This window comes from Microtus oregoni, unplaced genomic scaffold (genome assembly GCF_018167655.1).
Source record: "Microtus oregoni isolate MIOR12 unplaced genomic scaffold, Mior012 000074F_000, whole genome shotgun sequence".
Taxonomy (NCBI): Eukaryota; Metazoa; Chordata; class Mammalia; order Rodentia; family Cricetidae; genus Microtus; species Microtus oregoni.
In genome coordinates, this window is record NW_024543987.1 from 1373360 (window position 1) to 1400194 (window position 26835).

The 26835-nt window shown below is 39.8% G+C and overlaps 1 non-coding gene and 2 pseudogenes across 1 annotated transcript; 2 read left to right on the plus strand and 1 right to left on the minus strand.

The window, feature by feature from the left end:
* Nucleotides 1–400: 400 nt before the first annotated feature.
* On the minus strand, nucleotides 401–13968 carry LOC121441185 (annotated as a pseudogene).
* A 104-nt stretch (nucleotides 13969–14072) lies between these two features.
* LOC121441186 lies at nucleotides 14073–14779 on the plus strand (annotated as a pseudogene).
* Nucleotides 14780–16204: 1425 nt separating this feature from the next.
* On the plus strand, nucleotides 16205–16323 carry LOC121441197. Its single transcript, XR_005973437.1, has one exon. It is a non-coding gene; the product is annotated as a 5S ribosomal RNA (ribosomal RNA).
* The last annotated feature ends 10512 nt before the right edge of the window (nucleotides 16324–26835 follow it).

Consider the following 26835-nt stretch of genomic DNA (forward strand, 5'->3'; position numbering starts at 1 on the left):
GCTCTACATTCCAAGTGCGGTGATTAAGAAGGATGTGTCACTGTCTGTTTTTTGCAGCGCTGCGGCTCAAACCCCAGGCGTTGCTCATGCTAGGCAATCATTCTATTAATTGAGCTCTAGCTATCTATAACCCAGACTTCATTTTAAAATTAAGTATTATTATCAGGCATCAGAAAAGTTGGAGCAAGTGGTGGACTTCCATTTGGCACTTCCAGATTCAGTCACAGAGTTGTCAAGTAGTGAGTGAGATCAAGATTCATCAAACAGAGACCTTATTTCATTATGCAACTACATCTGGAGTAAAGACAGTGCCCCGCTTTTCTTTGCCTGACTTTCTTGTTACATGATAGTTAGAGCTACCTCACAATGAAGGAGAGCCTTCAGACTATTCCTGATAAAGCTAAATATTTCCAACATCGCTGTAGGAGTTGTGTTCTGATCTCAGGCAATGCTGCAAGAAATAATTGAAGCTGTTATTCTCAAGAGCTTCTTTGCGTAGTACTCAGTTACTGTGGCTTTTTTCTCAGCTAGAGTCATATGCAAAGCTCTGTAAGCTGCCTCTTGGTGTATCAGTGGGGAATATGGGACATTATAGGTTAGATGAATATGAAGTGTGTGCAGGAAAGAAATGCAGATCTGGGCTCTTCCAGAAGGTAGAAAGGGAATCTCACTGCTTTAGCTTGCAAAGGTTTTCTCATTTATTGTGCTGCATAAGCCTACATCTATTATTTATTATATTGTTAGCTAATGCTTATTATTTTTGTTTCTGCAATAAACTCTTCAGGCAGCAATGAGCCCAAGGGAATAGTCACTAAAAAATTAAATAGACTTTTACCTCTAAAGAACGTTGATGTCAGGTGTCTAACTTGCAGAAAGCATTTGTGGCCATTTATTACCTTCCACAAGGCAATCCAGGTATCAGTAACTACATGGAAAACAGAAGACATGCAGATGCTGATAAAATAGTGCTGTCTAGTTCTAAAAGCACTTGCTACTGTACAAGGCCTGCTTGGGGATGGTGATTTGCCATAGCCATACACATCTGCAAATGGTGTGTTCTAGCTTTATTCCTGACATTTGTGGGCCTGGGGCAAGAGGACAAATGAAAGCCCTTATTCCATTAGGTTTAAATATTTACAAGTTATGAATCAAGATAGCAGGCTGTTAAATAAAATATGTCTGTGCTTCTACCTGAACAAAAATACCTTCATTATGACAAAAGTGTATGTTGCTATGGTTTTTTTTTTAAATATGGAATTGGCAAAACTCAAAGATGACTGAACTTAAATATGTCTGAGTGTCTGGATGGGTTGGCAAAGTCTAGACATGTAATGCAAGTAAATTAATACGTGACTCATGAATTACTATGCATTTATTCCATAAAATTCATGTTGTTGAATATGTAGCTCAGTGATAGAGCAATTACTCAGTATGCATTGAGGCCTTGCATTTAATCTCTAATAGTCATACCAACAAAAATACAGGCAAAATTTTTCCTTTATTTTATTATTTTAGTAATCTCATTTTTGTACTCAAGATCTTCATGAGATGTGTGTTGGTACTGCCTGCGATTCCAGCTGCTTAAGAGGTTAAGGCAAGTTCCTTGCCACTGTATTCACAGTAGCTAGGAAATGGAAACAACCTAAATGTTCCTCAAGTGATGAATGGAAAATGAAAAAGTGGCACTTGTACATACACAGAGGAATTCTTTTAAGCTGTAAAATGATTTACAGGTTAATGGATGGATCTAGCAGTTATCATACTGAATGAGGTTATCCAGAACCTGAGTTGTTTGCATTCTCTCTCTCTCTCTCTCTCTCTCTCTCTCCTAGACTCTAGCTCTGAGTCTTTAGATGTGAATATACTAACCTGGAGTAACTTCAGAAACCAGAAAATTGGAAAATCACTATGTGATGAGGGAGAGGGAATTCTAGAGGTCAGAAGAAGTGAAGGAAATGGGAAAAACTTCGGTCCTTTAACTGGGGAGAAAGGGCAGTAGAGAGGAAGAGGGAAGGAGGAGAAGTAGATACCACTAAGGATGCTTGAAAAAGCCACAGGGAAACATATTATTTAATATTTACTTGAAATAGACAATATCTGTATTTAAATGGAACCATGCCGCACATGGTGATGTTCTCTCCCCGGAGCCACAGACTAGCTAACAAAAACTCAGTGCCAGGCACGGATAACCACGTTTTGAGTTGTTGATCAGGGGGGTTCAAAAGACTACCCACACAATACAGGCTATTGCCATTGCTCTTGCAGCCTTTCTTGTGACTCTTGTCACAGCCAGAATCATATGCATAGCTATGTAGGCTGTCTCTTGGTAGATCATTGGGAATGTGGTACATCGTAGGTTAGATGTATGTACCGGAAACACATAGACAGGGACTATGGGGAGGAGAGGTCTAGTGAGGGAAATGGTAGGACACATATGTTATGTAGGGGGACACTGGGAAAACTGGGGTCTTTGGAATGGGAAGGGAAGGCAAGACCCTATTGCTGAAGACTCTATGTACTTCAGACATAGGACTTAAAGGAACTGAGCTGGAACTGACCTGATAGCTTCCTCCCTGAGAACTAACTCTCATAGTATTAGAAAATTGACATACAAACTGCCAAGGGAGAAAAGCAATCAATAGTCCTACCCCACTCTAAATACCACCACAACATTGGCCATCCAGACAAGATATCCCCAGTAGTGTAATAGCGGCATTTTTGTCTTGGGAGTAACCAACAGCTGTCTAATTAGATGTAAAGCTTGCTCAGTAACTACTTGTGGTTGGAGAGGCCATGGACCCAGAGGAGAACCTATTCCTGACATTTCCATAGAATCATACAATTTCTAACTATATTCTAAATACTATCCTTACACCCACAGAGAAGGTATGAATCACTTCTCATTAAAGATGATGCTTTTTGTAATAGAGAAAGACTATTACGGAGATCCACAACTGGTCAAAATGCAGAAAACAAGTGATCATGGGGTGCCAAACTTAAATATAAGTTTGTAATATAAGCCCTACACCTAAGGCTTAGGAGAAAATAATGACAGAAGAGGGACCAGAATGATTTTAAGATACAGAGGACCAGAAACCTCTACCCTTAGGTGAAGAGCTACAGGTAATCAGTGACTGTTGTAGCAATTGAAATTAAAAGGTAAAATATAAAGTATAGTTAATGAATATCATGAAATTTTTATAGTCAAAATGAAATAAAAATTGTGATAAAGGATTTTACAAGCCAGGTGCCTGTAATTCAGTTTTCTTCAGGGACAAGCAGCCTGACAGGTTATACAATACCAAGTGGTTAAGGATTGAATGCTGGAGAGAAGGGGGGGAAATGATGTACTCATGAAGGAAATTCTCAAAAAAACCCTGAAATTAAAAAGAAGACCCTAAGGCAAGAAGATCAGTACTTTGAGACCATCCCAGGTGACTTAGTAAGACTGTCTCATAACTAAAACAACAAGGTATGGGGGTGTAGTTCACTAATGCAGTACTTGCCTAGCACATGAGCGGCAGTGACTTCAAACTCCAGTACCACTTTAAAAAGATTTTTCATGTAATTTGCATTTTATTAGTGTTAAAGGTCTAAAGGATTATAACAGTAAAATCCATTTATATTCAAAATGTATGAAATTTGGATATATGTTCATACAGAAATATAAAGTAAATTTTAAATTTAAGCTAGACAATTTATGATTTTATAAATGATATAGTTTTAAATATTTAGGAGAAAAAGTATCAATTGAAATTAAAAGGTAAAATATAAATTATAGTTAATGAATATAATGATATTTTACAGTCCAAATGAAATGAAAATTGTGTTAAACAATTTTCTAATCCAGCTGTCTAACTCCAGCACTTAAGAGGCTAGGGAAAGGGAGGCAAGAGGATTAGCAGTTCAGCAACGTTCTCGACTGCATATCGAGTATGAGATCAGACTGTACTTCATGAGACCTTGCCTCAAAAGACAAAGGGGGTGGAGGAAGGGAGGAAAGGAGGAAGAAAGGAAGGAAAGAAACTTGTTGAACATGGTGGCACATGCCTGTAATTCTAGTGTTCAAGATTGGAGGCTGGAGTGTGAGTTCAGGACCAACCTTTGGGCTGCAGGAGAATTAAAGGAAGAAAGGAAAATCAGACAAAACAAAACAAATTATAGATGGAGACCTAGTTATAATTCTAGGGAACAATGCCTACTTTCCTTATTTCTTTTCTATTTTTCTTTTCTTTTTTTTTTGTTTGTTTTTCAAGACAGGGTTTCACTGTGTAACCCTGGCTGTCCTAAAACTCACTATGTAGACCAGGCTGGCCTCATACTCACCGAGATCTACCTGCTTTGGCTCCTGGGTATTGGGATTAAAGGCGTATGCCATCACTGCCTAGTGACTACTTAGTTTCTAATTGACCTGTTTTATAGCCAGATCGGCATATAATTGTAGGCATATGCACATCCAAATAAATATAAGTATGCATACATATATGAATTTAAGAGTAATTCGAATTCCTTATTATGTTAAGTTTTGGAACTGCATATGAAATCATTTGTTCCCTTAGAACTCAGGAGTTGGATAAAAAGAAAAGAAGTATGTCCAATAATAGCAGGAAGTGATACCTGCTTATGTACAGATCTGTTGCAGGCCGGCTCTCTGAAGGCCGGTATCTCACAAGTTAACTTTCTGTTTGTCTTTTATAAGTCTCTCCATTGCTTCTTTCCTGTCCTGTAAAGTTGCTTCTGTTTCTGATTTTGCTATTAGTGTTTTTGAATGTGGTTGCTTTTTCTGTCTACGGCATCAGGAAAAAGTTCAAAAAATGTTAATCTTTTTTTGGAGACAGGGTCTCGTGTATTCAAGATTGGACTCAAACTCACTGTCCTTAATCTTCTTTCCTCTAGCTCCCATGACCTGAAATAAAGGCACATGCCACTATACCTGATTTATGTGATGCTAGGAATGGACTTAGAGTTTTATGCATGGTAGTCAAGCATTCTACTGATAGAGCTACATTTCCAGCCAAGGTATTAATCTTGAATGTAGACATTTAGGGTGTTTGCTCACTGTCTGTCATCACTGAGACTGATTGTGAGTAGCAGAGCTGTCCATGGGTTTTAAAATGCTTTTACCCTTTAGGTATGTCTGTGATCCACAGTGATCTCAGACAGGGCACTCATTGCCCATGTCTTAAGGATATTTACATATGATTTTATACAACATTTATTTTCACTTTCTCTTCCAGCTGGTTTTTTACTCCAGGGTTCTCTTGTCCTGATATAAAAAGTGAAGCAATAGCTCTTGCTGGGTTGGCTCCATCACAAGGTGAGGAAGGTCATGAAGAGTTACCTGATACCAATTTTCTATTAGTGTTATCAGATGCTTCGAATATCATCAGTTCATTTCAAATATAGCTTGATATTTTCATCTGGTTCGTGTATCTAAATAAAACCTTCAGAGGTTCATTCTGTTCAAGGTATAACATCTGTCATGTAATAGTAAATTCATTTTTTAAACTTTAGTATTTGGAAATAAAATGACTTATCACAAAGAGGATAGTAGTTCAAATCTAAGTTGTTAAAAATCTAACATCAGAGCCAGGACAATATTCTTAAAAAAAATAACGGAGAACCCTATGGAACTGAGCTATATAAAGAGTCAAGGTGCACACATGATTCATGGTTCACTATAAAAAGACAAACTACAATATCCCACCAACCGAAACAGAAGTTGTTATTGTCAAGAATTACAAATGTCTTTAATTATGCAATATTAGAGTAACTTAAATGCAAATTTTATGACAAAATTGATGTTGAAACCTGACATAGTGGTTCATTCCAGTGTATTTTCATCTGAGACAGAAAGATTGCAAGTTCCAGGCCGACTTGAACAAAGTGGTGAGATGTACTTCCACAAACAAAGCAAAACAGAAAACTAATACTAAATGAAGATCTTATTTATTTTGGTTTAGTTTGATTTTCTTTTTGTAATTTTGGGAGGGAGGAGAGAGGGAGAGAGAGAAAATGAAGTCGGGTAGGGAGGAGGGGAAGATCTGGGAGGAGTTGGAGGAGGATAAAACATGACCAAAATACATTGTCCGCAAGTGTTTTAAATAATAAAAAAGATACTTAGCACTTTAGTGCATGCATCATCAAATGTTTGAGCCTTAAAGAACTACTTTGTTAATCACTCTATGTGTCCTACATTGGCACTGCTGTCTTAGTTAGGGTGTTTATTGCTGCAATGAAGCAAACTCCATGATGAAAAAGCAAGTTGTGGAGGAAGGATTTATCTGGCTGACACTTCACATCATAGTCCATCATTGCAGGAAGCCAGGACAGGAACTCAAACAGAGTAGGAACCTGAAGGCTGGACCTGATGCAGAGGCCATGGATGGGTGCTACTTACTGGGTTGCTTCTCCTGGCTTGCTCAACCTGCTTTTTTATAGAACCCAGGACCACTAGCCCAGGGATGGCACTGCCAACAATGGGCTGGGTCCTCCCCCACCAAGCACTAATTAAGAAAATGCCTTACAGCTGCATCTTATGGAGGCATTTTCTCAATTGAGGCTCCTTTCTCTCTGATGACTCTAGCTTGTGTCAAGTTGACGTAAAACTAACCAGATTTTTTAAAAGTCTTCCAGCTTTTGTTGTTTTGATTTCTCAAAAGCATTTGGAAATTTTTAATCAAAGAATTCATTAAAAGTTCATTTGATAATTTTAGAAAAGTGAAATTATTGCAAATAAAGCTTGCAAACAGGAAAGCATTGAGTTTATTTCAGGGGAACTGAAATTAAATGATGAGAGTCCAAATGGTTTCTAAGATCTAATTTTGCAATTCTATAATTGAATGTTGGCATATTTTACTTTGAAGCATCTTTTGATGAAGCTCCTATTTTTAATTGGATAATTTTTTAGTTTGTATCAAAATAGAATGATTTTGAGAGGACTTACAATTTTGCAGCGTTACATTTTTACAAACCATTAGGAAGGATCAAAAGTAGAGACAATTTATTTTAAAATTGTTGTCACATTTAAAGTATTTGTTAAAGAAAGATACTCCTAATAGAAGCAAAATGTCACTACTTGAGAAAATATTTGAGCTTATATATCTATATATTTCAACAAAACATAACTTGAAGTATTCTCTAGGTATAGAATTTAGACCATATCAGCTAAAGGCAACTTTTTATCAATTAAGATTTGGCTTACCTATCCATCCATAGGTGGTTAGTTGTCATTCAACATGGGTGCCAAGATTTTTTTGAGAAGCACTTTTTTTAAAAAAAAGTGCAGGGAAAACTAGATATCCTAGCACAAAACCATGAATTTATCTTCAATACATCACAGCATAGACAAAAAGTAACTCAAAATGAATTGAAGATCTAAATCTAAGAGTCAAAACTATAAACTCTGACAAAGAAACAGGTGAAAACATACATGACCTTGAACTGAGAATAAGTCTCTTAGATATGCTATTAAAAACACAAGTAGCTAAAGAATGAAATCAATGAATTAGACTTTGTGAAAATTGAAAACTTTAAAAAGTATTTATATGCGTGTGTATGAGTATAGGTATGCACACGTCATGGCACATGCATGGAGGACACAGGACAATGCCTGGGGATCAGAGCTCTCTTTCCACCATGTGGGCCCTAGGAATCAAATTCAGGTTCTCAGTCTTGGTGGCAGGCACTTTTTAACTGCTAAGCCATCTCTCCGGCCTGAAAACAAACAAATTTTAAAAACTTTGTATATCAAAAGATGTTACCCAGGAAATGAAAAAATAGGGACCTAGCTCAGTTGGTAAAGTACTTGCAGGCATGAGGACCTGAGTTCCGTCTTCAGAATCCATATAAAAAGCCAGGTATGGTGAAGAACTTGTAATTCCAGTGCTGGGGAGAGAGAAATATGTAGATTTCTTGGGCTTTCTGGTCAGTCAGCATAGCCTACATTATGAGTTCCAGGCCAGTGAGACCGTGTCTTAAAAAATATGTTGGGTGGTACCTGAAAAACAGTACCCAAGGTTGTCTCTGGCTTCCACTTGCATGTGCGCATTTGTGTATCCATATCCACACACCTGCCACCCCCCCACACCGACACAGTCGAATAGTCTATAGCTGATCTGTGTGGTGAAAGGCTAAACTTATCCCTTTGTCTCAAGAACAATGGAAATAGTGGGTGGCCATTAATGTAAGAACCCATACCTGGCCAAAGCATGAAGAATAAATGGTCTTGATATGGTTGGCCTTAAATGGACAGCTATATTTCCCCCTTCAAGGCTCACAGAGCATTATGAAAGAGGAAATGGAAAGAATGTAAGAGCCAGAGAATAGGGAGATATGTAACAAAAAGGCATCTTTTGGAAACAACATAACTGCTGCACTCCTGAATTTACTGTAGCTGTGGTTATTTGAATAACACTTGGACCAGATTAAGCTTCTCAGCATTTCATCATGGATGGGGGAGGGGACCCATGAGGTCCCATCCCTCCTGGAGGGACTATTGGTAGCTAATGGTTGTTGAGAGATTTGTGGGCATTATTTTTCTTTAAAACTGCATCCTCTTTATTGTACATACCTTTCATTTCAGAACAAAATAAATAAATGAACAAAACATAATGCACAACACCCAGTCCTACTCTTTGGTGAAGGAGGGGAGACTTTTCTTCCTTAAGACACTAAGGGCAGGAGGGAAGAGATAACCTGCAGACATCAGCAGAGAGCTAGGTGGGTCAGAGTCAGCCAAGGCTGCAGGAGAGCCAAAGGGAGAAACATACAAAGGGCATAGGCTTCCCAGTGGGAAGTCTACTTCCATGTGAAATGACAGTATCCTTATTGTCAAGGCCAGCTTCAACAAAAATACACTTACCAGAGTGGGGGCATAGGAATCAAAAATGTTAGTAAAGAATATGAAGACACAAGTAAAAATAATAAAACAGAAACATAAGATAGTATTGGGAGGGAATTCCAATGAACACTGAAATCCCCTGCGTTTAATTTTCCTTACCCGTGTACACCAATACAAAAAGAGGAAGAAGACAAAAGACTTCTTTAACATGATACAAAGGACAACTGGAACACTCAATTGCTTCAAAACTTTGAGACATCAAGTCATTAGCATTCTGTTGTTAGGAAGTGAAGTCGCCCTAGACCAAGTATCCTGAAGGCAGCCACTGCCCAGGTTAAACCTCCTAATACAAAAGAAGGCGCAGAAGTATGCTTGCATATCCTAACTGTCAGGGTGGAGTGGATCTACCCGTGTGTGCCATCTTAATGTCAAAACAATCAAGTAACCAAATCCTGGGTCAGGAGGTGTAAGCCTGGTTGTTGCCAACAATTTTGAGCACCACCAAACTCTCTGACCTTCAGACAAGGTAGAAATAGGCTCATATTTTTGGGCCTCCACATGGCGCCATGCAAAAGTGGTGGGATAAACTACGCTCAGCACCTCTACTGTCAATTCATTTTCATCAGGGCCCAGGCCTATTATGATCATTCAGTAGATGTAGGCTTGGGATCCTCCAGAGAGAAGCCAGGGGAAAGTAAAGTGGCTTTAACCAGTAGCACTACTAGGTTTTCACAGCCTTGTCATTTTGTCTGCCTCTGTCTTTTGCTGCGGACTTTCACACTGGGATGGTCAGGATGGATCTCTGTCTTTTGCTGTGGACTTTCACACTGGGGTGGTCAGGATGGATCTCTGTGTGTTTGCTGAGGACTTTCACACTGAGGTGGTCAGGATGGATCTCTGTGTGTTTGCTGCGGACTTTCACACTGGGGTGGTCAGGATGGATCTCTGTGTGTTTGCTGCGGACTTTCACACTGAGGTGGTCAGGATGGATCTCTGTGTGTTTGCTGCGGACTTTCACACTGAGGTGGTCAGGATGGATCTCTGTGTGTTTGCTGCGGACTTTCACACTGGGGTGGTCAGGATGGATCTCTGTGTGTTTTTTGACCATTATGTAGCCAGTTGTAGAGTTGTCTTGGAGTGCGTGGGCCTTCATGATCTGCTCTGTGATGACTGTTCTTCCGTAAGTGATTTTTATAATGTAGCATAGTGAAGAGACAAGCTTATTGGAGATTGTCACCTTTTCAACTTTCTTACCAAAGATCTTCATGAGATTTCATAGATTCTCAAAATTTCCCTTGTTCTACTCCATTTTCTTCTCCTTCTCGTCCTCTGGTAGTTACCTGCCCTCCTTGGTCAAAGATACTAGGCTTTCCCCCGTACAACTCCTTGACCTACTGCATACAGCCCCTGTAAATAGGCTTAGTTATATAAACCACCTCACTGCTCCACTTCTTCATATGCTCCATGAAGGCAGAGTTGGCTATCCAGTCTTTGCTTTCAGTAGTAAGGTAGCAAATGGATTTCTGTGTCTCCTTCATGGGAGATACACGCTTTGATATGAAAGCCATCTCATATCCAGACTGAGAGGTGTGGTAGCCCAGTAGCTCAGAGAAGTATCATTGCCAGTTAGTGGAATCTTCATGGATTCGAAGCTTTAGGTTCTTAGAATGTACCTCACAGAATTTCTTGTATTTCTCTTTGTCTTCTGCCAGCTTAGTGATGAGCTCAAGGCTTTTCTTCCCACTGTTTTTGTAGATGATTTTCAAGGTTTTGTTCTGCTGGGGCATTTCTTGGGGGATGTTCATCCTTGGAGCCACGCATAGCACAGATAATGCTGAGATAGTTTGATATTAACTCACCATAGTTGTCCATAATGAACATATGATGGAACAAAGCTTGATGTTCTCAAAGAGGACAATAGAAACTTGCCAAGAGATGATGAACAGTGCCCTGAATTCCAGCTGACCTTCTACAAAGAAGTGTTGGATGGTCAAGTGGTTTTCCCAATCACTGGTGTAGCTCTTATAGAATTCACTATATTCCTCTTCAGTGATACCATCAAGGGTTCTGGTCCAAATGGTCTTGGTCTGGCTCAATTATTCCTGACAAATGTATCTCTCCTTAGTTTTCTTTTTCTTATTTGTGTCAGTATCATCCTTCTCATCTGACCTTCCAGGTCTGGTGCAGGAGAATTGTCTGTATTCTGTCAATCATGTTATAAATAAACACTGTTTGGCCAGGCAGGAAATATAGGCAGGAAAACCAGACAGGAAGTAGAAATGATGTAATGAGAACAGGAGAATTCTGAGAAGGAGGAAGTTGATTCCTCCCATTCCTGCTCAGACCACCAAAGCAGCAGGATGTGATCTGCCCAACTGAAAAAAAGTACTGAGCCACATGGCTAACATAGATCAGAAAAATGGGTTAATCAAGATGTGAGAGTTAGCCAGTGAGAGGCTAGAGGTTATAATTTATGGAGACCTATGTGTGATTTTCTTTGGGGCTAAACAGTTGTGGGGTACCGGGTGGGACAGAAAACCCAACAACAAGCAGGCATGGCCATTCATGTTACACAGCTCCAGTCTTAGCTTCTCCTCATCATTCTTATTGTCCTCTTCTTTTTCTTCCTTTGCCTCATTATCGCTGATCTTCTTCTGTCCTTCCTTATCCAAATAAAGAGTGCTAGGATAGCCCATGAACTGTGAGTGCTTCTTAGCCACTCCCTTGACTCTCCTATAAGCATTCTGTCTGATCTTTGGGATGAAGGATCACTTTTACATCCTTGCCAATAGGCTCACCGTGACATGCCTGTACAGTGAAGGATCCATCAGCAGAAGACTCAATAGTGTTCATCATCATTGTACTATGTGATCTCAACTTTCTCTGCCACCAGAGAGGCAGAATGAAATCCAATACTGTCTTTTTTTGTGAACTTGAAACAAGCTAGGTTTATCTGAAAAGAGGAAAACACAATTGAAAAAAATCACTCCATAAGATTGGCTTGGATGCAGCCGGGTGGTGGTGACATATGCCTTTAATCCTGCACTCAGGAGGCAGAGTCATCCATATCTCTGTGAGTTGGAGGCCAGCCTATTCTACAGAGCGAGTTCTAGAACAGCCAAGGCTACACAGAGAAACTCTGTTCCCCCCCCCAAAAAAAAAAGCCTGGAGGCATGCCTATGGACTAATTTTTCTTTTTTCTTTCTTTTATTCTTCCTTTCTTTCCTCTTCCTTTCTTCCTCTTTCTTTTTTTCCTCTTTTTTATTCCCTCCTTTCTTTCTTTCTTTCTTTCTTTCTTTCTTTCTTTCTTTCTTTCTTTCTTTCTTTCTTTCTTTCTTTCTTTCTTTCTTTCTTTCTTTCTTTCTTTCTTTCTTTCTTCTTTTTGAGAGAGTCTTTCTATGTAGTCCTGGCTGTCCGGAACTCACTATGTAGACCAAGTTCAAGGCTGATCTTGAACTCATTGAGATCCCATCTGCCTCTGCCTCCCAAGTGCTGGGCTTAAAGGGCTGCACCACCACTTCCAGCCATATTTTTTTGAGATAGGGTTTCTCTGTATAGCCCTGGCTGTCCTTGAACTCTCTATGTAAACAAAGGTGGCCTCAAACTCATAGAGATCCACCTGCTTCTGCCTCCGGAGTGCTGGAATCAAAGATGTGATCCACTCCTCTAGGACATTTTTAAAACTGGTGATTGACATGGGAGGGTCTAGCTCATTGCAGGTGGTGCTAACCTGAGCAGGAAGTCCTGGTCTATGTAAAAAAGCAGACTAAGCAAGTCATAAGGAACAAGCCAGTTAGCAGCATCATTCCATGGCATATGCATTAGTTCTTAAGGTTCCTACCTTAAGTTCCTGACCTGACTTTCTGAATGATGGACTATAAACTGTAAAATGAAATTAAGCATTTACTCCCCAAGTTGCTTTTGGTCATGATGTTTTATCACAGCAGTAGAAATCCTAACTAAAACAAACATGAAACTGCTAAATCCTAGAGACATCTGCACCAGCTTGGAGAGCCTCCATGAAAGTTTTGTGCCAGACTGAGCAATGGTTTTCAAATTATCTATGAGGTCAGGTTTGATCATGCCAATACTTGTCTCCACCAAGGTCAGGGTGCATTTTTTGAGAGTTGGGATGGTGTCAATTTTCAGCTTTTTACCCCTGTGCAACTTGGACAGATCTGTCAGGCTATCACAGCAACTTTTATCCATGACATCAGAAGCATTAGAGATCAATTTCTGAAGGAACATTTCTTGTTAGAATAGAAAGCATTCATGGTGAGGGACTTACGTTGACCAAGTTCTGCCTGAAATTCAAAACTCCTCACCTTCTGGTGGTAAAAATCTCAGGCAGGGGGGTGGGGGGTGGGGGGTGGGGGAAGCATTGCATTAGTTCAGACCAGGGTGGGCCCAGACAGTCTCTGACTTGAATGTTAGCACCAAGGATGTTCAGGGTGAAAACTTGACATCATCTCCAACCCTCAAGAGAGTAGGGCAGTGCGTCATTTTTTTCAGTGTCTCCAGTAAACTTCTACCCAGGCTTAGGCAAGAAAGCAATTAAGCTCTGTGGTTCATATGTAAAAAGAAAAAAAGAAACTAGGAGGAGGACTATCTGACAAGGGGTCCAGCAGGAGATTAAATGTGTGTTTGTGGGGGAGTGGTAAGAGAGGGTAATAAAGGTAAAGGGACTAAAATTCATTTTTAATATGCATGAAACTGTCAAATAATACAAATTAAAGCATATTTGTTCTGATCATTTCTAATTTGACATTGTATTGGGGGTCCTAGCTCGTGGTAAAAGGCAAGGAAAAAAAATAAAAAGACCAGAAATAGAAAAAGGGAGAAATAAAATTGTCTTTAAGAACAAATAAAAAGACTATCTATGTAGAAAATACAAAAGAGTCTATCAAAAAGCCACTAAAACGATTAAGTTAGTTTACTACAATTTCACAATACAAGGTCAAATATACACTAGAATGTTGTAGTGATGAACAATTGTGAATTGAAATAATATCATGGATAAATAACATCATTAAAAAACTATAAAATACTTAAGCATAAATCTGACCAAGGACTTGAGGGAGTCTGCCGCCTGTGTCTATGGTCTTGTCCATGACATCCAGCCGCATGGGACTTAACCTTGGAATATGGTACCACAGGAACCAGTTCCTAGGCTCTGATAAATAGCTCTGCCACTCCTGGCTCATCATCAGGATATCCCTTTTATCTGACAATGCTTGCCTCTCAATACATGTCAGTGGTTGAAATTGGCAACAGCGCTTATGGAATATTGTATAAGGTCCATGATTTGCACAGTGGCCACTTTATGGCCTTTGAGAGTCCCCAGTAGAGGAGGAGCTTGAGTGGGTTTTGAGGTAGTCTTACGGAGGACGCTGGAAGCATTTGAGCATGCCTATGTTGTCTGGCTGAGGATGTCTATGCTACTTCCTGAACTGACCAAGAGACTAAGGTGACACTAGTGTTTGAGCATATAGACCAAGCCTAAGGACATATGTGGACAAGACGCCCCCATCAGATTTGCCAGATAAGACCTTAAAGATTCACATGTGACAGTTTCTAAGAGGCCTAGATTTCCTTTATGCAAATGGTATAATTCACCAAGATCTGAGGTCAGAGAAAAGTCTTGTGACAAGTGGTGGAACATGCAAGCTGGCTGATTTGGGCCTAGCTGGATTCTACGAGAGAGAAAGAGAGAGAGAGAGAGAGAGAGAGAGAGAGAGAGAGAGAGAGAGAGAGAGAGAGAGAGAGAGAGAGAGAGAAACCCTTCTATCTGTGGTTATTACATTCTAATACCATACTCCCAAAGCTCTGCAGTCCACATATTTTCCGTCTGTGGATAAGTGGTATATTAGTTGTATCTTTGCAGAGATGTTTCTTCAAGACCCTCTGTTCTGTAGAAATTCTGAAGCTGACTTGTAGCACAAATAATAATAACCCAGAGACAGATATTGGGGTTCAAGCTGAAGATCAGAAATGCAAAGTGGTCCATCATTAGCTCTTACCTCAACCTCAGACCGAAATGGGCAATCCTGTTTCCATGAATCCTCAGAATGAGACTATTACCCTGAGCTCCTGTCTCCTGTTTTATATTCCTCTTTAGTGCTGAAATTAAAGGTGTGCACCACTGCCACCTGGCCTCTATGGCTAACTAGTGTGACTGCTGGGATTAAAGGTGTATGCCACCACTGCCTGGCCTGTATGGCTGACTAGTGTGACTAGTTTTGCACTCTGATCTTCAGGCGAGCTTTATTTATTAATTAAAACACAAATAAAATATCACTATGCTGACTAGCTCTGCAAGATCTCATTTTTCTATTGATACAGGTCTCTCTCTACAGTCATGGATGTCCTGGAACATATTATGTAGATAAGACTAGCCAGAATTCTGGGATTAAAAGCATACACCAACATGCCCAGCCAAAATCTTTGATCTAAAAGGATTGCCTCCAGAAGGTAACTGCCTAGGCCTGGAGCAGGCCCTGGACCAGTACAGTTAGTGGTGTTGAAGATAGAAGATAGAGGGGTTTTAAGAACAGTCAGCTGGGCTGCAAATGCTGACTTTCCTTCCTTCCTTTCTTCCTTCCTTTCTTCCTTCCTTCCTTTTCTTTCTTCCTTCCTTCCTTCCTTTCATTTTTTTCTTTTCAGTCCAGGGTTTCTCTGTGTAGTTCTGACTGTCCTGGAACTTGCTCTGTAGACTAAACTGACCTTGAACTCAGACATCTGCCTGACAAGTGCTGGGACTTGCAAATGCTGACCTTTAATCTACAGAAGTACACCTCTGCCTTTAAAGTCCTTTACTGTGGTACTCTTTTTACTAAGGTATGTATGTATATATGTATGTATGTTTTGTCAGGAGGTTGTGCCATGCTATAAAAGTGAAGGTCCAAATGATAGAATTCATGTTATCACGCTTTCCAGCAGGTCCCTTTACCCACTGTAGTGGTTTAATTAAGAATGGCCTCTATACCTTGAATACCTGGTTATCATGGAGTGAAACTGTTTGAAAGGATTTGAAAGGATTAGAAGGATTAGAAAGTGTGGCCTCGTTGAAGTAGGTGTGGCCTTGTTGGAGGAAGTGTGTCACTGGAGATGAGCTTTGAGGTTTCAAAAGCCCATGCTAGACCCAGTTCGCTCATTTTCTGTTGACCAGGATGAAGTTCTTATCTATTTCTCTAGCACTATGCCTGCCTGCTGACTCACTTTCCACCATGATGAAAATGTACTTTAGGCAAGTACATTTAAAATGAAACTTTAAGCAAGCCTCAAATTAAATGCTTTCCTTCGTAAGAGTTTCCTTCATAGTGCCTCTTCACAGCAATAGAACAGTATATAAAACACCCACTGGTCTATGGCCATACCACCCTGAACGCATCTGATCTCGTCTGATCTCGTCAGCTAAGCAGGGTCGGGCCTGGTTAGTACTTGGATGGGAGATCGCCTGGGAATACCGGGTGCTGTAGGCTTTAAAAAAAAAAAAGCACTCACTGACTCATCTCTCAAGCCCTATATGGCAGACATAAGGAAGAAGATGGTCCAGATGGAGTGGCTGTTTTCCCTGTTTTCAAGGGACACTTGAAAGGAGAGAACCCCACTGAGGAAGTAATTCCTACCTTCCTCTCAAGATATGGGGACTCTTTCAACTATTTATATAAAATTTGGTGGTGGATAGTCAACTTTCATTTTTATTTGTTTTATTTTTAGCCTCAGAACAGTTCAATCTTTTGATTAAAAGGCAGAAATTCCAGAGGCATCTCAAAGCTGTAGGGTCATTTTTGGTACTTTCACTGAGAAAATTAATGGTAAATGATTTTTCCCCTTTAGACCAGTGTCCTAATGCTGCCACCCTTTAATACAGTTCCTCATGTTGTGATGACTCCCAACCATAAAATTATTTTCATTGCTACTTAATAACAGTAATTTTGTTATTGTTATGAAAAGTAATGTAAATATCTGTGTTTTTCAATGGCATTAGATGACCCCTGAGAAAGGGGCCTTTGACCCCCAAAGGGGTTATAACCCATGGGTTGACAATGGATGCTCTAGACAATGACCTCAAGGCCATGGCAGGTCTTTCATCCTAGTATTTCTCTAAATAGACAATGAGAAAGACAGATTCCCTTGACCTTTTTGTAGGGATGTGTTGTGGTTTAAAAGAAAATGTGCCCCATAGGCTCAGAGGGAGTGGCACTACTTGAAAGGATTAGGAAGAACCTGTGGCCTTGTTCAAGTGGGTGTGGCCTTGTCAGAGGAAGTATGTCATTGGGGGTGGGCTTTGGGGTTTCAGAAGCCCAAGCCAGGATCAGTGGTTCTCTCTATTCCTACTGCCTATGGATCTGGATGTATGTCTCAGCTTCTTTTCCAGCACCATGTCTGCCTGCATCCCTCCTTACTGCCCACCATGCTGTTAATGGATTAAACCTCTGAATATTGACTAACACAGGATGCTTCATTTGAGTTACACAAGCATTTGTCTGTGCCTCTGCCTGACCCTGCACTTTTAGTTTTGTCAAAGTATAACATATCCCTTCTTTTTAAAGTTCAACTTGATTTCTACTTTTATTGAAATATTTTTTTCACACAACATATTTTGATCATATTTTCCCCCCTCCCTAACTCCTTGCAGATCTCCCCCACCTCCCTTTTCATACAACTTTATATTCTTTCTCTCTTTCAAAACAAACTAGAAACAAACCCCTAAAGAATGAAAGAATAGAAAAATATCTCACAAAAACACAATAATGAAAACCAAAACAAACACACAAAAGAAGAAAGAAATGAAGAAACAACAAACAAATAAAAGCCAAAAAAAGCAAAATGAAATGAAAAAAAAATCCACAAAGAGAACTATGTTCATTTTGTGCTGGTTAACTATTCCTGTGATATGACTGATATACCCAGTTATCTCCAATGGAGAAAACTGATTTCCCCTTTGCCAGTGGATATCAGTTGCAGAGAGTATTTTAAACCTTAAATGTCAGTTCCTCTTTTAGAATCTTATATTCTTGCTCTTTTATTTCTTTTTACCCTGTTAGCAGAGGTGTGGGTGAGTCAGCCCCCAAGTTTTAGCATAGGAGAGCTGTCACCACTGCTCATCTGTCATGTGGTGGCATGGGCAGGGGAGAGATGCCCCCCCCCCCATCAACACCTGAGGCAGTGGGAGAGTTGGCCCTGGAGACTGACCCTTACACCATGCCTGGGCAGCACAGTGGAGCTGACCCTGAAGGTGTAGGTGGGGGAAATCTTACCAGGAGGAATGAAAGTAGGAGAACTGGCCCCACCCATTATTCATTGTTGTAAGGGATAAACTCACCAAGACAGTGCAGGAGCGCTCACCCTGGTGGTGAGGGCAGTGGAAAGCTGCAGGCTGACCAACTCTGCAGCTATTCAGGCCTAGGATCAGGGTTATGTGTTGGCCCAGTCCAACATCGACCCTATCTGTGATCAATCGGCTGGAGCATGTTAATGGACTGACCCTGCAGACCCAAAACTGTAGGATTTCCACAACACCGGGCAACAGCAGGATAACCAAGAGGAGCTCCAGTGAAGGCCCAACCTTGATAGCGTAGCAGAAACCAGAGGCCTCAGACCAGACCAATGGATAAAAGGGTTTACTGAATGGCTCACTGTATCATACTACAGTTTCCATGACAAGATCAATTTTTCCTTCTCTTATTTTTTTCTCTTAAATTTTATTTTATTTTATTTTTTGGGGGAGGTTGTCAGAGCAAAAGGTGGATACAAAGGAATGGGAAATGAATGGAATGGAGATGCATGATCTGAAAGTCACAAAGAATAAATATAAGAGAAAAAAAATCTGACCAAATAGCTGCAAGATTTTAATGTTTAAAGTAAAACACATTGCTGAAAGATCAAACAAAACATCCAAATAAATAGAGAAATATTCTTATGAATATAAATACAAATATGCATATAACTATTACTATGCTCTCTGAGTTAATCTATAGGTTTAATACAATCTCAATCAAAATTCCTGCTAGAAGTTTGGGTTTGCAAGTTGCATCTTAACTTTGTATTCCTATGCAAAAATATAATATCAGGTTTATTGTTAGTTGAAAGAACACTGGAAAACATTTATTTTTAGTGTGTGCCAGGTATTGCTTCATGTACTTTGACTGTTTTGATAAATCTAATCCTCTTAACATGTTCCCCCCAGTTTATGGATATGCAAACAAAAGCGCAAAGTGTGAATAATTTGTCTGAGCTCATCCGATTTTGAGTCAGAGGGTTTGCCATTGAAACCAAGCAAATGGAATCCAGAGTTGAGTTATTTGTAATGAATGAATAGTTTTGTATCCATTACCATTTGGTGCAAACAACCACAAGATCTCAGTGGCAATGATCCTTTAGTATGCATATGTCTGCAATCTGGACAGAGTGGCTTGCTGTGCTGGGCTCAGTGGAACTGCTCTAATTGTCGGCCGAGTTCAGATTTGCTTCATGTTTATTCTCCTTGAATGACAGGATTAGCCATGACCTATTCTCCTCATGGTAGTAATAGAAGCAAGAAAGACATCTCTGGTGAAACTAAGGCCCACATCAATCTGTCTGTTATTTTCTGCTCTAATTATTCAAATCAAAAGGAAGTAAGTAGAAAAGTGAAGGTTTAGCTGGGTGTGGTGGCCTTTGCATAATTCTAGCACTTGGATGGCTGGTGTAGGAGATTTGCAGGTTGGAGGTCAACTAAGGCTACTTAGTAAGTTCCAAGCCAACCTGAGCTACACAGCTACTACCTCAATTAAAAACAAACAAACAAACAAACAAAACCATTACAATCAATCAACAAACATAAAACCCTGCAACTTTCTTTTCAGATCAAGGAAGCCCCTCTCTGGTGTTCTCATAATGGGGAAGTGACAGTAGAGCCAAGCAGGTGCTCCTGTAGCCAGGTTGCATTAGAGAGGGCAAGAGCAAGAGGAGTGCCATTTCTGTTCAGTTCTGTGATATACATAATACTTGACAGAATAACAGGGGAGATCAAACTTTGATCTGGATTTGTTCAGGATCTTACGGAGAGGGGCCGTGGCAGAAAGCATCCCTTAGGGGTGGAGAAATATTAGAAGAAATATCAGGACCAAAGAGAGGAATCCTTTGTCCCCTTTAGGGTGTAAGGGCCAGGTTCTGTGCTTTTTGGCATCCCTAACATAGTATTGTTGTCAAGCTGTGTTCAAGAATTATTTGTAGTCAAACCATAAAAGAAATGATTACATTTTTACTATTGAAGAATCTCTATTTTTTTTCTCATTTAAATCTCATTACCTAAGGTTCTGGTTGGCTCAGTAGCAAACACATGTTTGCCTTCTGACAAGTATTTGGGCCATTTGGTCCGGTTGCTTTGAGTTACTCCAATGTAGTCCAGCAAAACCTTGTTTTGCTGGGGCTTATCACTGATTGCAAAACCAAGCCTGACTAAGGAAACTGACAAATTCTGCTTAGGGCTTGTGTACTCTCATGGGCAAGTGTGTGTGTGTGTGTGTGTGTGTGTGTGTAAGTGTGTGTGTGTGTGTGTGTGTGTAAGTGTGTGTGTGTGTATGTGTGTATGTGTGTGTGTGTTTCCATGTGCGCTTTGAGCAGAGATTCCACATGAAGAAGAAAGGCAAGATGTTGCCCAGCTGGATTGTTCTGGCAGAACTTCTTCACATAATCCTCTTGGAACTTTCTGCAATGCTTCCCCTTTCCATTTCTATAGAGCTACAAAATTTACTGAGTTTCCCCGGATGTGACCTGAACTCATCACTGAGATAATTTCTGACTGTTCATGCTGGGATGACAGAGTATAGCAAGGGAAGTATATGGACATGTACCCTTATATAAACCTGGTATTGTTGGAAGGAAGAAAGCTAAAGTCATCAGAAATGTTACAATGTACACATTGGGCTTTTAGGCGCTGCTCTGGGTCAGAGGCAGTAGCATTGATCATTTCTTAGCAGTGAAAACCATTTAATGAAGTGCTAGTCATAATAGCAATAAATGGAAACAAACTATATATATATATGACTAGATATAGAAAGTGTGTTACATACAAAGCATAGAACATTACTCATCCATTAAAAGATTAAAAATCCTGTCATTTGTGACAATATTGGTGAGATTGGAGAATATTATTGTAGTGATACAATCAAGTCACAAGAAAACAAATACCATATTATTATACACACATATGAAGTCTAAAAAGAAAAATCTAATTGTATAGGTCTCTAGAATAGAATAATCATTGCCAGAGAAGAGGGGAATAGGAGAGAATATGATAAAAATGCTTGATTAATGGCAATTTTGTCATTAAAAATCCATCCATGTTGAGATGTCAACTGATGTTGTTATAGTGTGGGTGTTATTTAGGTGAACATATTGTTAAGCTTTGATGGGTGCCACTATATGATATATATATATATATGTATATATATATGAAAACATTATCTTGTAGCAGATGTCCTGGTTCTCTGACAATCTTTCTACCCTCTCTTGCATGATATTCTTTGAGCCTTAGGGGTTGTGTTATAGATGTTATCAACTGGGGATGGATACTCCATGCTCAGCATTTCTCTGCATTTTGACTAGCTGTGTATTTCTGTAGTGGTCTCCATTTGCTACAACAAGGTAAAGAGCCACAGGCAATTAATGGCTACTAAGAGAGGAAGAATCAGTCTTCTCCATGGATGAGCTTCCTGACAGGCTGTCCAGTCTCAAGTAGTCAGCCCTAAACATATACATATGAGCAATACTAAATGGAATTAGCAAGAATTATAAAACATAGGGATGTCCTGGAGGCTTTGAGACACATAGAAATCACTGACAAATTTGGTTTGGATTCCAAGAAAGATGCTAAAGGATGTTATTCTTAGAGTGATCAGGCCAGCTACATGTGTTATAAGGTCAAAAAAAAAAGGTCTCTTCATTGGGGTTTCTAATGCTGTGAAGAGACATCATGACCACAGCAACTCTTATAAAAGAAAACATTTAATTGGGGTTGACTTACAGTTTCAGAGGTTTAGCTCATTATCTTCCTGGTGGCATGCAGGCAGACTTGGTGCTGGAGAAGTAGGCGAAAGTTCTACATCTTGATTGACAGGCAGCAAAAGCAACTGTGCTACACTGGGCATAGCTTGAGTGCAGGAGACCTCAAAGCCCACCCACTCAGTGACATACTTCCTCCAATGAGGCTATACCTACTCCAACAAAGCCACACCTCCTAATAGTGCCACTCCTTATTGGGGACATTTTATGTCAAACCACCACATAAGGGAAGTATAAAAATACAGAAGATGACCCTTTTTTTTATGGTGCCCACTAGGTGGTCATGTCAAGATGAAGCTGAATATCTCTTTCCTAGACACCAGCTGTCAGAAACTCATTAAAGTAGACAATGAAGGCAAGCTTTGCACTTTCTGTGAGAAGCACATAGTCACAGAAGTAGCTGCTGATGCTCTGGGTGAAGAATGGAAGGGTTATGTGTTCTAAATCTGTGGTAGGAACAACAAATGATTTTTTTCATGAACCAAGGTATCTTGACCCAGAGCAAAGTGCATCTACTTTTGAATAAGGAACATTCTTGTGGCTCAAGGAGACCTGGAGAGGAGAAGCACAAGTTTGTTCATGGACGCATTGTGGATGACAATCTGAGCATTTTCAACTCTGTCACTGTAAAAAAGGAGAGAATGATATTCCTGGCCTGGCAGACTCTATTGTGCCTCAGCAGTTGAGATCTAAAAGAGGAAATGATGTCCACCAATATGTTATCAGAAAGCCCTTAAACAATGAAGGTAAGAAGCCCACCCAAGATTCAGCATCTTGTTACTCCACATGTCCTGCAATGTAAACACCTATGTATTGATCGAAAGAAACAGCATACCAGGAAAAACAAGGAGAAAACTGTAGACGATGCTAAAATTTTAGCCAAGAGAATGAAGGAAATTAAAGAAAAATGCCAGGGACAGATTGCCAAGAGATGTAAGCTGTCCTCACTGAGAGCTTTTACTTATAAATCTGAGTCTAATAAAAAATAAAAGCCTTTAAGAGTAACAAATAAATGATTCAGTATTGAAAAAAATGCAAGATGATTTTTTTCTCTATGTAAGTAAAATCTAAGAGTAGACAGCAAAATGCTGGTATAATAACTTTTAAAATAAAGAAGATTCATATTCTTTTGTGTTTCTCACGCCATCCTCCTTTGTCTTTATGGTCCAAAATGGTGGCTAGAGTTCCAACAATCACTTCTAGATTCATGGAATGAAATAAAAATGGACAAGGGGAAAAAGGCCACTATTTTATCTTTTAAGAAGGTGTTCTAGAGGCTTCCATATAGGTATATTTATATATCATTGTCTTGATACATTTTTGTAATCCAGCAAATAAAGTTTGCCTGAAGATCAGAGTGCAGAGCTAAGCTACTAGATAATCATAGAAGTCAGTGGTGGCACACATCTTTAATCCTAGCACTCAGGAGGCAGAGGCAAACAGAGCTCTGTGAGTTCTAGGTCACCCTGAGCTACACTAGATTAATCTAGTCTCAAAGGGAAACAGAGCCAGGTGGTGGTGGCTTACACATTTAATCCTAGCACCAGTGATCCCATGCCTTTAATCCCAGCACTAGGGAGGTGGAGACAGGAGCGATATGGCTGAGCAGAGAGGAATATAAATTGGAAGGAGACAAGAGCTCAGTAAGTACAGTCTGGAGATGCATTCTGAAGCAGTCAGTTAGAGGACACAGCCTGAAGAGGCAGTCTGAGAACAGGATCACCATTTTGGGCTGAGGATTCGGTAGAGGTCAAAGGTCTCTCTAGTAGCTGACCGCTCTGCTTCTCTGAACTCTCAGCTTTCGCCCCTATATCTTACTCTGGTTTTTATTATTAAGAACAATTAGAATTCATGTTACATATCATTGGTTAAAACATATGTTAAACATAGAATAGTGCCAACACTGTAAAATGTAGTCTTATGGGTGGCTGTGTGTTTACCTGAGAATCAGTTTTATGACAAAGCAAGGCAGATGGTTTTGGAGTAAGCAACTACAAGTGTCTTTTTTTTATCAATAGAACAGAAGACAAATCTCTAGGGAATCACAGCAGAAATGTTATGGTTTTAGGAGTCAAATGAATGGTAGTTTGCTTTCCATTCTGGGTTTCAGTCAATGGTGTATACAGACCACTTTCTCTTCCTTCCAAAATGCACTCAACCTCTTTGTCTCAATGACTCTCTGCCGTTTGTGTTGTTCAGCATTCATTTCTGCCTGGCCCCAGTGATCCTTTTCTTTAAGGCATGGGCCAGACTCTTAGTTCCACTTCCTATTTCCCACCCTTACTCCAGATTGTGGATCTTGTTTTCTCAGTGATTCGGGTTAACTTCACATGGGGTGAACTTTGGACTACGGGGAACATGGTGTAGATGGTGACCAGCTGTTAAAGTCCCCCTACCCCATTTCCCCTCCATGTCGTGGTGCTATTCTGACACACCACTTTGCATATGGCCTGTCTGGAGGTGTCTCGCATGGTTAAGTTGTTGGCTATGTCTCTTTGGGAGTCAGTGCCAGCTCATCTAGACATTATTTTGCCATTCTTCTCTCTTTGCTTCTCTTCTCCCTCATTCCTGCTGTTCTAGGATTACAGAGGCCTGACATAGGGTAATAGTCAATAGAGCTATCCCACCCTGGAAGTACCTTTTCAGCACTTCCTTTTGCTCAAAGAAATAATTAGAAGGTGAGCAAGAGCACCTGACCCCAACTAACCACAGGGAAAGAATAATGGAAAATCCTTGCCACTTAGGAGTAGAAGCAAACTCTGTCCCCAGCCCTATTCAATCTATGGAGAAGGCAGGAAAAGAAGAAGCATGGAGCAATGTTCTTCTATTAGAGGCACGGTGGCTTTGGCCTGTGGTCAACATAGCCCAAGCAAAGAAAGAAGTCACTGTGGCTATTCGTCTCCCTTGTCAACACTACTTTAAATTAGTCACCACACTTTCAATTCTGTTCCCTCTTTAGCTCTTTATGCATCCATTACTCTCCAACCCATGACTGCCTTACCTCATTACTTAATTACGTCTTGAGTAAATTAATCTCCCTGCTTTCACCCTTACCTCTTTCCAATTAATCCTCTAAATTAAAAAATTTAGAAAAAAAGGAGTAATTTTTTTCATTCAAAAACCTGTATTTTTCCTTCAGGCTCCTTTAAAGCTTCCCCGTGGACACTGGGCTATAATCCAAGCTCCTTATATTGAGATTAAGGACTCAAAGTAGTGTAAGACAAGCCTTGGGCCAAAACTTAAGGAGGCACAATTCTCAGGGTGGTTCAAATTCATGGGTGGCACTTGAGAGTGAATGTCACTTCAAATGTTACTTCTTAGGTGGCTTTCTTGCATACTCTGGTTGCAACACCTTTGTACTGGCCTTTGGTATACTGCCTGGCTTCCTCTATGGTTCCTCCTCCACCCGAGTCCTCATTTGCAACAGTGGACTGCTTTGCAGTCCTTTAAAGTCTTATCACAATGTCTCTCTTACTAGTGGACTCTTCCTGGAGGTTTGAGATAATGACAGAGGGACAGAAACTCACATAATATCATCATCAGACTAAGTCACACACAACAGGAGAAAAGCAGATATGAGTGATCTTTCACCCATTTTATTATAGGAAAGTACATATAAAGCTAAATTTACTATGGTAATATCACTTGTTGTATGATTATATTGTTGAGTAGCCACCATTGCCATCTAATTTCAAAACTATTTTCATTTTGGGAAGTTGAAATTGTTATCCATCAAATAACTCCTTATTTATTCTCCCTCCCCTCAGCCCTGACAACTACACAGTACTAGCCCATGAGTCTCCAGGAGACATTCCACATTCAAACCACAACATGTAGGTACCCCGTGAAAGCAGGACTAGATAGTAATTGTCTTGTACTTAACATTCCATTTGAAATCATTCCCAGAAGCTTCATTTATGTTGTATTAGGTTTCAGAATTTTCTTCCGTTTTAAAGCTTAGTAAATATTTTATTGCATGTGTGTATTGCATCTTATTTAGTTATTTATTTATTCTGTTTATAGACACATATTGTTCCCACGTTTTAGCTGTTCTTAATAATGCCACTATGAATGTGGATACGCCAAACTTTCTTTGAGATCCTGCCTTGAGATTTGTGAATGTATACTCAGAAATAGAATTATTGGATTACACTGTAACTCTAGCAAATATGTTTTGGTTACCTCAGAGTCATTCAGATTGACCAAAACTGATACATGGAAAACAAAATCTTAAAAGCCACCTTCTATTATAATCATTGCCATAATGGCATCATATCTCAAAACATGTGGTTGCTTGGACGTAGTTTAAGGTACTCTAGCAAAGATAATCTGATGTTTTTGTGCATTTTGGTTTTAATCTATACCGTAGGGGTGGCTAGTGGACATTTGAGATTCTCTAATTGAGCATGTTCATCCCAGAGATTATTAACTCTCCATAGAATCTAATCAGAAATCAACATTCCCAAAACAATTGCTATAATTCTTCAAATATCTTAATCTCAAATCAATATTATAGGTTTTGTTAATTAGCCTAATAAATGTTAGAGATGATTTTTATTGGTGATACGAATGACAGCCAAGTAGTGTATATTAGCCAGAAATATTGTCTGGGAAGTACTGCTCTTGTACACTAGGGGTATGAAAATTTAGGGAGGCCAATAGTCTGTATACAGTCATTTAGAATGTCGCTCTAGAGTCAGGATTCCAGACTGCTCTTCTTAGTCGTTTATCGGAGGACTTGTTTACCTGATTCTGACTAGAAGTTTTTTAGAAAATGCCACACTTTGAATACTACAGGTAGCTCACATGGACTTGCTATAGTTTGAAACAGAAAATTTTTTCACTGGATCATGTTTTGGTTCTTGTTCCCTTGCATTATTTTCAGAGTCTGCAGAGCCTTTATTAGGCGGGGCCTGGCTGGAGAAGTAGCTGACTACTTTGAA